The sequence below is a fragment of the Procambarus clarkii genome, chromosome 66 (assembly GCF_040958095.1).
Source record: "Procambarus clarkii isolate CNS0578487 chromosome 66, FALCON_Pclarkii_2.0, whole genome shotgun sequence".
Lineage (NCBI taxonomy): Eukaryota > Metazoa > Arthropoda > Malacostraca > Decapoda > Cambaridae > Procambarus > Procambarus clarkii.
In genome coordinates, this window is record NC_091215.1 from 29254053 (window position 1) to 29264052 (window position 10000).

The 10000-nt window shown below is 47.9% G+C and overlaps 1 protein-coding gene across 4 annotated transcripts in view; it reads left to right on the top strand.

Annotated features, from left to right (window-relative positions):
- Positions 1 to 10000, top strand: part of LOC123769184 (E3 ubiquitin-protein ligase ZNRF1) — a 114209-nt gene that overhangs the window by 32206 nt on the left and 72003 nt on the right. Inside the window, exon 1 of one of the 4 annotated variants that reach the window (XM_069310012.1) lies at positions 595 to 694. The exons of the other annotated variants lie outside the window; for them this stretch is intronic. The gene's annotated coding sequence lies outside the window, so the exon portion shown is untranslated. Of the gene's footprint in view, positions 1 to 594; positions 695 to 10000 lie in introns of those variants that run through there. 4 annotated transcript variants of the gene reach the window in all.

Consider the following 10000-nt stretch of genomic DNA (forward strand, 5'->3'; position numbering starts at 1 on the left):
GATGGTTGCGTGAACCTTACCTTACTAACGATTTCTTCCCCCGCCACCATCCCCCATCACCGCCTTCCCCTGCCAGTCTCGCCCCTGCCAGCCTCGGCCCCTGCCAGTCTCGCCCCTGCCAGCCTCGGCCCCTGCCAGCCTCGGCCCCTGCCAGCCTCGGCCCCTGCCAGCCTCGGCCCCTGCCAGCCTCGCCCCTGCCAGCCTCGGCCCCTGCCAGCCTCGACCCCTGCCAGCCTCGACCCCTGCCAGCCTCGGCCCGTGCCAGCCTCGGCCCCTGCCAGCCTCGGCCCCTGCCAGCCTCGGCCCCTGCCAGCCTCGGCCCCTGCCAGCCTCGGCCCCTGCCAGCCTCGGCCCCTGCCAGCCTCGGCCCTCACCTACACTAGCGTCACCACAATATCGTGACGTACAGACGTCAAGGCGTAGAACATCACATAATAACTAGTGTATGTTTGGGCTACAATCACCCTGATAAACAGCTGGATGACATTATCTCTCTGTTTTGCCTTAATCTATCCTTATCTGTCTTTATCTCTCCTTATCTGCCTGTCTTGACATGTTATCTGCGTGTTTATGATATGGTTGTCAGTAGGTAATGCTGGTTGTTTGGAGCACAAGTTACGGACGGTCGTTGTGTGTGTTTGCGAGTGCTTATGTTATCGCCCTTTTGTGTTTGTTAGCTCGACTGTGTTTGCAGGTGGGTCCTGGGTGTTTTGTTTGTTTTCTTCAGTTTTATGTTTTAAATCATATGTTTAGTTAATAATGTTTTGCCGTTGTTATTGTGTTAAGAGTCTACTCGCTACTTCTGAACGCCACCAAAGTTGTCTGACTTCAAGGGGATTGATGGAGAGTAGTCAATCTTCATCGCATGGGCATGAATAGCCCGTAAGACTTCTAGTTGCAAGGGATCATCAGCTTAACTTCCCACGACGGAGTGCGTCGGGAAGTATCCTTACCTAGTTATGCTTGGGGGGGGAGGGTTGAGCTGTGGCTCTTTGGACCCACTCTCTCAGTGTGCCAATAAAGTGGTGAGTGTGGTTGTGGTGTGTACTCACCTAGTTGTACTCACCTAGTTGTGTTTGCGGGGGTTGAGCTCTGGCTCTTTGGTCCCGCCTCTCAACCGTCAATCAACAGGTGTACAGATTCCTGAGCCTATCGGGCTCTGTCATATCTACACTTGAAACTGTGTATGGAGTCAGCCTCCACCACATCACTTCCTAATGCATTCCATTTGTCAACCACTCTGACACTAAAAAAGTTCTTTCTAATATCTCTGTGGCTCATTTGGGCACTCAGTTTCCACCTGTGTCCCCTAGTACGTGTGCCCCTTGTGTTAAATAGACTGTCTTTATCTACCCTATCAATCCCCTTCAGAATCTTGAATGTGGTGATCATGTCCCCCCTAACTCTTCTGTCTTCCAGCGAAGTGAGGTTTAATTCCCGTAGTCTCTCCTCGTAGCTCATACCTCTCAGCTCGGGTACTAGTCTGGTGGCAAACCTTTGAACCTTTTCCAGTTTAGTCTTATCCTTGACTAGATATGGACTCCATGCTGGGGCTGCATACTCCAGGATTGGCCTGACATATGTGGTATACAAAGTTCTGAATGATTCTTTACACAAGTTTCTGAATGCCGTTCGTATGTTGGCCAGCCTGGCATATGCCGCTGATGTTATCCGCTTGATATGTGCTGCAGGAGACAGGTCTGGCGTGATATCAACCCCCAAGTCTTTTTCCTTCTCTGACTCCTGAAGAATTTCCTCTCCCAGATGATACCTTGTATCTGGCCTCCTGCTCCCTACACCTATCTTCATTACATTACATTTGGTTGGGTTAAACTCTAACAACCATTTGTTCGACCATTCCTTCAGCTTGTCTAGGTCTTCTTGAAGCCTCAAACAGTCCTCTTCTGTTTTAATCCTTCTCATAATTTTAGCATCGTCCGCAAACATTGAGAGAAATGAATCGATACCCTCCGGGAGATCATTTACATATATCAGAAACAAGATAGGACCGAGTACAGAGCCCTGTGGGACTCCACTGGTGACTTCACGCCAATCGGAGGTCTCACCCCTCACCGTAACTCTCTGCTTCCTATTGCTTAGATACTCCCTTATCCACTGGAGCACCTTACCAGCTACACCTGCCTGTCTCTCCAGCTTATGTACCAGCCTCTTATGCGGTACTGTGTCAAAGGCTTTCCGACAATCCAAGAAAATGCAGTCCGCCCAGCCCTCTCTTTCTTGCTTAATCTGTGTCACCTGATCGTAGATTTCTATCAAGCCTGTAAGGCAAGATTTACCCTCCCTGAATCCATGTTGGCGATTTGTCACGAAGTCCCTTCTCTCCAGATGTGTTACCAGGTTTTTTCTCACGATCTTCTCCATCACCTTGCATGGTATACAAGTCAAGGACACTGGCCTGTAGTTCAGTGCCTCTTGTCTGTCGCCCTTTTTGTATATTGGGACCACATTCGCCGTCTTCCATATTTCTGGTAGGTCTCCCGTCTCTAGTGACTTACTATACACTATGGAGAGTGGCAGGCAAAGTGCCTCTGCACACTCTTTCAGTACCCATGGTGAGATCCCATCTGGACCAACAGCCTTTCTAACATACAGATCCAGCAGGTGTCTCTTGACCTCCTCTCTCGTAATTTCGAACTCCTCCAAGGCCGCCTGGTTTACCTCCCTTTCTCCTAACACAGTGACCTCACCCTGTTCTATTGTGAAGACCTCCTGGAACCTCTTGTTGAGTTCCTCACACACCTCTCTGTCATTCTCTGTATACCTGTCCTCGCCTGTTCTAAGTTTCAATACCTGTTCATACCTGTGTGTGTGTGTGTGTGTGTGTGTGTGTGTGTGTGTGTGTGTGTGTGTGTGTGTGTGTGTGTGTGTGTGTGTGTGTGTGTGTGTTATGCTACTTTCTCTCACTCTGAAGAGGCTGTCTTTGTCTACCTTGTCAATCCCCCTCAGTATCTTAGATGTTGCGGTCATGTCATGTGGTATGTGCGGTGTGGTTGTGGTGAGGAGGGGTTGTGGAGAGCGGCAATTGTGGTGGTGATGGTGGTGGTGTGGCCCCAGGGAATTGTGGTAGTGATGGTGGTGGTGTGGCCCCAGGGAATTGTGGTAGTGATGGTAGTGGTGTGGCCCCAGGGAATTGTGGCAGTGTGATGTTAGTGACTGTGGCCCTTCGGGGCGATGCAGTCCCCTCCTCTCATTGCCCAAACACCCTTCTGTCACTTGTAGCGAGGGGTGGGAATCGTTTGCTTACCAGTACACACACACACACCTCCCCCCTTCTCTCTCTCTCTCTCTCTCTCTCTCTCTCTCTCTCTCTCTCTCTCTCTCTCTCTCTCTCTCTCTCTCTCTCTCTCTCTCTCTCTCTCTCTCTCTCTCTCGACAGAGTTGTGAATCTCTGGAGGCTCCTGGCAAGTTGTGAAGCGTCCAGAGTGATGCATAGTTGGGTCACAAGCAACACTGGCCGCGGTATGAGGGAAGGGGGAGGGTGTGAGGGAAGGAGGGGGATGTGAGGGAAGGAGGGGGGTGTGAGGGAAGGAGGGGGGTGTGAGGGAAGGAGGGGGGTGTGAGGGAAGGAGGGGGGGGGGTGTGAGGGAAGGAGGGGGGGGGGGTGTGAGGGAAGGAGGAGGGGGGTATGAGGGAAGTAAGGCGTGTGAGGAAAGGAAGAACTAAAGAGCAGTTCCTGCTGGCAGAATAGCCTGCTTGTCAATAAAGAGGTTAATAATAATAATAATGCTAGTTTTGAAAGCTGCTTTGCTACTTGGAGAACTGGGAGCCTTGCTCGTTCGTCCCTAGTCCGATTTCAGCTTTTTTCTTTATTATGCACCCCATACCCATCTCGTGGGCGGTGGTGGAAAGGGTTATAATAGTTCGTTTAGCTAAGCAAAGTGACAATCTTTTGACGCTAGTTATACAATTATTATATATATATATATATATATATATATATATATATATATATATATATATATATATATATATATATATATATATATATATATATAATATATACACAATCATTTACACAAATACATATACACATCGATAATCTTTTGTTTCAAGTTCAAGTATGTTTATTGGGACAAGAAAAAATACATCTCAAAGGGATAGATTAGCCTAGGCTATTTCTACCCCCCTTTTGTATCACAAGTGATTCAACAAGAGGCTCACAACAGTCACTATGCAAGGCACTTTACATCTATGGTGAGTCACTCAGTTACACACAGTGGCCTCGGGCCGGGCTTGGGGGAGTAGAAGAACTCCCAGAACCCGATCAAGCAGGTATCAAGCAGGTACTAGTGTTGCTCCACACCCACCCAACTGGGCGGCAGCTTTACAGTCATGTGCAGGCTGCACCTACAGTAAGCAAATTTTAGATACCTCGCTAAGATTCCCGGCAGTACATCATTATGAATGAGGTACACATTTCTTGAACTCCATTGATGGTGTTATCTCCGAATTCCGCGATTTGTTTCACATTCCATTATATAATGACGCAAAGTATGCGAATAGTTCTGCTGACAGAGTTTACATTTAGTCAAATCTACATCAGCGGATGTTACATACTCCCAGAGGTGCGAAGATGGTAAAATCTACCGCTTCTTGACAGTGGGGTAAATTAACAGAGAGAGACCAGCTGGGCGAGGAAGGAGAGGCAGTACACAGGAGAGTAAGCAGCTGTGTTTAGTATGGTGACACTCTCTCACCCTACTGTATTCTACCCCCTCTCACTATCCCTCCCCCTCCTTCTCCCTCCTGCTTCCCCTCCTTCTCCCTACCCCTCCGGCCACTCCCTTGTATAAAACTTGCAATAATTCAGTTAGTGTGAAGAGTCACGTTGGAATGAATGGCAGCCTGGGTGCTGTGTGGTGGGCAGCTCTGCCTCCTCTCATACATACTCTTCTGCCTTCATATATATATATATATATATATATATATATATATATATATATATATATATATATATATATATACATATATATATATATATATATATATATATATATATATAACCCGTTTTTGTTGAACGTGGTGAGAATAGCTTGAGATGCCTCATCTCCCAGTGTGTGTTCGCCTAGTTGTGCTTGCGGGAGTTGAGCTTCAGCTCTTTGGCCCCGACAAGGAGTGTAATTACCTAAGTGTAGTTACTGGATGAGAGCTACGCTCGTGGTGTCCCGTCTTCCCAGTGCTCTTTGTCGTATAACGTGTTGCGCGCGTGCGTGCGTGTGTGTGTGTGTGTGTGTGTGTGTGTGTGTGTGTGTGTGTGTGTGTGTGTGTGTGTGTGTGTGTGTGTGTGTGTGTGTGTGTAATTCAGTAAACTGATTTCAGTTTCATTTTACTTTTCCTCTTTTTTTTTAACTATTTATCGAACCTGTGCTGGAAAGTTTGCTGTGAGTTTACATACTATTATGTAACTTGTTCCACACATTTTATCCGAACTTTGTCCATTGGAATACATTGTAGGTGGTCCTGGCTGAAGTCTTTCCAGCCCCGATGCCACCTTATGTGTGTTTAAACCCCCTTTTAAGCTTTGTTTTACGAGACTGTTAAGTGTGTCTTACGGTAATATTCTGGGCGTTACTCGCCTCTTAACACACTTAGTGTGTTAGTAAGTGTGTTAGACGACTCAAAGACAGGTTGGCAGGTATCAACCTTAAGTGTGTCTTACGGTAATATTCTGGGCGTTGCTCGCCTCGTAACACACTTAGTGTGTTAGTAAGTGTGTTAGACGACTCAAGGACAGGTTGGCAGGTATCAACCTTGTCCTTTCACCTAATACGTCGCATTATTTATATATTTTTTTTGCCTAATTTGTTGTAAATACGATGTATTTGTACAAATATTGACGTTTTCTATGTATCGGCCTCAATAGGTTTGGTGGGTTGCATGGGTTAAGTTCACGCTTTGGGTTGGGAAAACAGTCGCATTTTTGTACGGAGTGAGCAGTTGAGAGACGGGGCTGGGGGTGTATAACTGCGGCGGAAAGGTGAGTGTTATATCTATATATATTATATATATTATATATATCATATATATCATATATATCTCATGATATACACAGGTGTATTCATCGCCCCAACATGGTACCGGATTAACGGAACGACTATTAATCACAGGAGTAAAATACTTCTCTGGATCCTACAGGGAGTGTGTGTGTGTGTGTGTGTGTGTGTGTGTGTGTGTGTGTGTGTGTGTGTGTGTGCGTGCGTGCGTGCGTGCGTGCGTGTGCGTGAGGGGTCAGGAAGGAGCACCCCCATTCTACGTAATCCCGTACTATATAAACCCAACCCATTTCAACTGATCCTATCCTGAACTGACGTCAACAAAAGGCAATTCGTTATACTTATAATGTGCTCGAGGTGTGTGACGTCACTATGGCGTCATAGCGTCCACACCGGAACATGTTTGGGACCCCTACTGGCCGTAAACCTACGTTCCCAGGACATGTCACGAACACGAATACCAAGAGTGAATCTTTCCTTTTTGAAGACTACCTATGGTCCAGTCGCTAGAGCTTCGGCCTCACCCACTTGAGGGTGTCCAGGGTTCGAGTCTCCTAGAGCGCCAGGTCACTGGAATTCCAAGATTGTGCTGGTGGTGGGCCTTGGTGTGGACCTTGAGGTTATCTTACCTTGGATCAGATTCACTAAGCAGTTACGCAAGCACTTACGAACGTGTACATCTTTCCTCAATCTTTGACAGCTTTGGTTATGAGATACAGTATATACAAGAGTTGTTACATTCTTGTACAGCCACTAGTACGCGTAGCGTTTCGGGCAGGTCCCTGGAATACGATCCCCGCCGCAAGAATCGTTTTTTCATCCAAGTACACATTTTACTGTTGCGTTAAACAGAGGCTACAGTTAAGGAATTGCGCCCAGTAAATCCTCCCCGGCCAGGATACGAACCCATGACATAGCGCTCGCGGAACGCCAGGCGAGTGTCTTACCATTACACCACGGAGACATTATTTATTAAACAATTTACAAGCATGAAAACTTGCCAATCAACTGTTGCTATTGTTATAAACAGCCTCCTGGTGCTTCGAAGCTCATTAACTGTTTAATAATTGTAAACCAAGCCGCCCCAAGATTGAGAAAAGATGGACAGGTTCGTAAGTTCTTACGTAAATGCTTCGTGAATCTGGCCCCTTACCCGCCAAACACACCCAACGAAACTACGACGTTGGTACAACGTTCGAACAAGTTTTGACACCTAACCAGTTATAACAACCAATATAGCAAGTTGTAACAACGTTCTAACACGTCATAAACACGTTAAGCCAAGATGTAACAACTTTATTACAAGTTGTAACAAGCGGAAAATAAGAGACAGTTACGGTTTGTATTTCCAGGGAAGGGAGCCGGTCGGCCGAGCGGACAGCACGCGGGACTTATGATCCTGTGGTCCTGGGTTCGATCCCAGGCGCCGGCGAAAAACAATGGGCAGAGTTTAGTTTCTTTCACCCTATGCCCCTGTTACCTAGCAGTAAAATAGGTACCTGGGTGTTAGTCAGCTGTGACGGGCTGCTTCCTGGGGGTGGAGGTCTGGTCGAGGACCGGGCCGCGGGGACACTAAAAAGCCCCGAAATCATCTCTAGATAACCTCAAGATAACCACACCACACACACACACACAGGGGCTTGGATAATGCCGCCAGAGCCAGATTCTCTAAAGATTTCCCCCGACGAGTGTGTGGAACTGAAAATAGATTCTCTTCGTTTTAATGACACACACACTCCTTTATTTGTGTTTTTTTCCCTCGTCTTCCTGTTTGGGAGGACGGAGCGCGTGTTTCATCAACGTTGACTGGAATGATTGCTTTGGGAGGGGTTCGTTATATGTGGGTGATGCTGCGTCCTCTGTTGCCATAACTACACGACTTGCCATGTGTCTCATGCTGTTGATTTTGCCGTACTGTTCAAAGTTGCCATACTCTTGCAATTTGGGTGTAATGACGGCTTAAGCTTGAAAGGAACTCGTTTTGGAGATACGGGAAGTTAGAATATCTTGCAAGTAACGCAAGAGGAGGGGAATTCAGTGAGTGTGTAGAGTTGGAATCATTGGGTGAGGGTCCAATAGCGTCCAACAGCTTGGTTGACCTGTTAAGCAACGATGTCTGGTCGAGGAGCGGGCCGCGGGGACGTTGAGCCCCGAAATGATGGGATGGTAGGTAAGGAGGGAGAGTGGGTGGTGGTGGGGATCAAGTGAGGGGTGCCTCCAGCTGGCCTCCGAGCTGTGTGTATAGCCGACCTGCTGGTAAATGTTGCTTATAGCCCAGTCATCCTCCATGATGAGTTGCTCTGGGGGCTGGCTGTCTCTGTCTCTGTCTCTCTCTCTCTCTCTCTCTCTCTGTCTGTCTGTCTGTCTCTCTCTGTCTCTCTGTCTCTTTGTCTCTCTGTCTCTCTCTCTCTCTCTCTCTCTCTCTCTCTCTCTCTCTCTCTCTCTCTCTCTCTCTCTCTCTCTCTCTCTCTCTCTCTCTCTTGTCTCCTGCACCCACCACAAACGTACACGAGTCTGAGGGAGAAGGGAGGTTACACATATACGTAAAAACATTCTGTGGATATGAATAAGAGCTGCCTAGTATTGCCTTTCTGAAACACTCTCTCTTCTCGCCTTCTTAATTAATGAGCCTCGTGGCAGATGGCAGAGTGGTCTGGCCTCAGAGACGGGGGGTGTAGTCAATATTTGATATAGGCATTCCACATTTCTCAGAGGCATCTTGGCACCCAGTGAGTGCCAATGCCTTCCATAGGGGGGAGGGGAAGGGTGATGCCAGCTGACCATTCAAGCAATACACTTTGAACCCTGTCTTAATGCTGGTGCAACAGGAGATACTTGCTTAGTACAGGTGTGTCTTTAAGTGTTTCTGTACCGTCATTGTTCTCCTGACTTTGTGCTCCAAGTGTGTTATCATCTTGGTGGTCCACTCCAAGAGCTGTTGACTGATAAAACATTTACACTGAGGAGGTTGAAAGAGCTGTGTGTGTACTTACCTAATTGTGCTTGCGGGGGTTGAGCTCTGGCTCTTTGGTCCCGCCTCTCAACTGTCAATCAACTGGTGTACAGATTCCTGAGTCTACTGGGCTCTATCATATCTACATTTGAAACGTGTATGGAGTCAGCCTCCACCACATCACTGCCTAGTGTGTGTGTGTGTGTGTGTGTGTGTGTGTGTGTGTGTGTGTGTGTGTGTGTGTGTGTGTGTGTGTGTGCGTGTGTGTGTGTGTGTGCGTGTGTGTGTGTGCGTGTGTGTGTGTGCGTGTGTGTGTGTGTGTGTGTGTGTGTGTGTGTGTGTGTGTGTGTGTGTGTGTGTGTGAGAGAGTGTCTCGGCTACCAACCAGTGACATTCTTTTTGAGGAAGTAGTCAAGGTGCTGACACTCAGGGCTTCCAGTCACCAAGGATTTACCTGTTATCTTGTGGTTATCTTGAGATGGTTTCGGGGCCTGCCCTGGCCCGTTCCTCGGCCAGGCCTTTTTCTTAACCACCCCCTTCCCCAGGAAGCAACCTGTAGCAGCTGTCTAACTCCAAGGTACCTATTTACTGCTAGGTAACAGGGGCATCAGTGTGAAAGAAACTTTGCCATTTTTTTTTCTTTCCGCCTCCACCGGGGATCGAACCCGGAACTTCAGGACTTCGAATGCCGAGCACTGTCCACTCAGCTGTCAGGTCCCGTGTACTCTTACGGAACCTGTTCATCTTTCCACACTCGTGGCGGCTTTGTTTTGTTGAGGGAGCCGGTGGCTGAGCGGACAGAACACTGGACGCGTGATCCTGTGGTACCAGGTTCGATCCCGGGCGCCGGCGAGAAACAATGGGCAGAAATTCTTTCACCCTGATGCTCCTCTTACCTAACAGTAAAATAGGGACCTGGGTGTTAGTCAGCTGTCACGGGCTGCTTCCTGGGGGTGGAGGCCTGGTCGAGGACCGGGCCGCGGGGACACTAAAGGCCCTAAATCATCTCAAGATAACTTGTTAAACAGTCAAT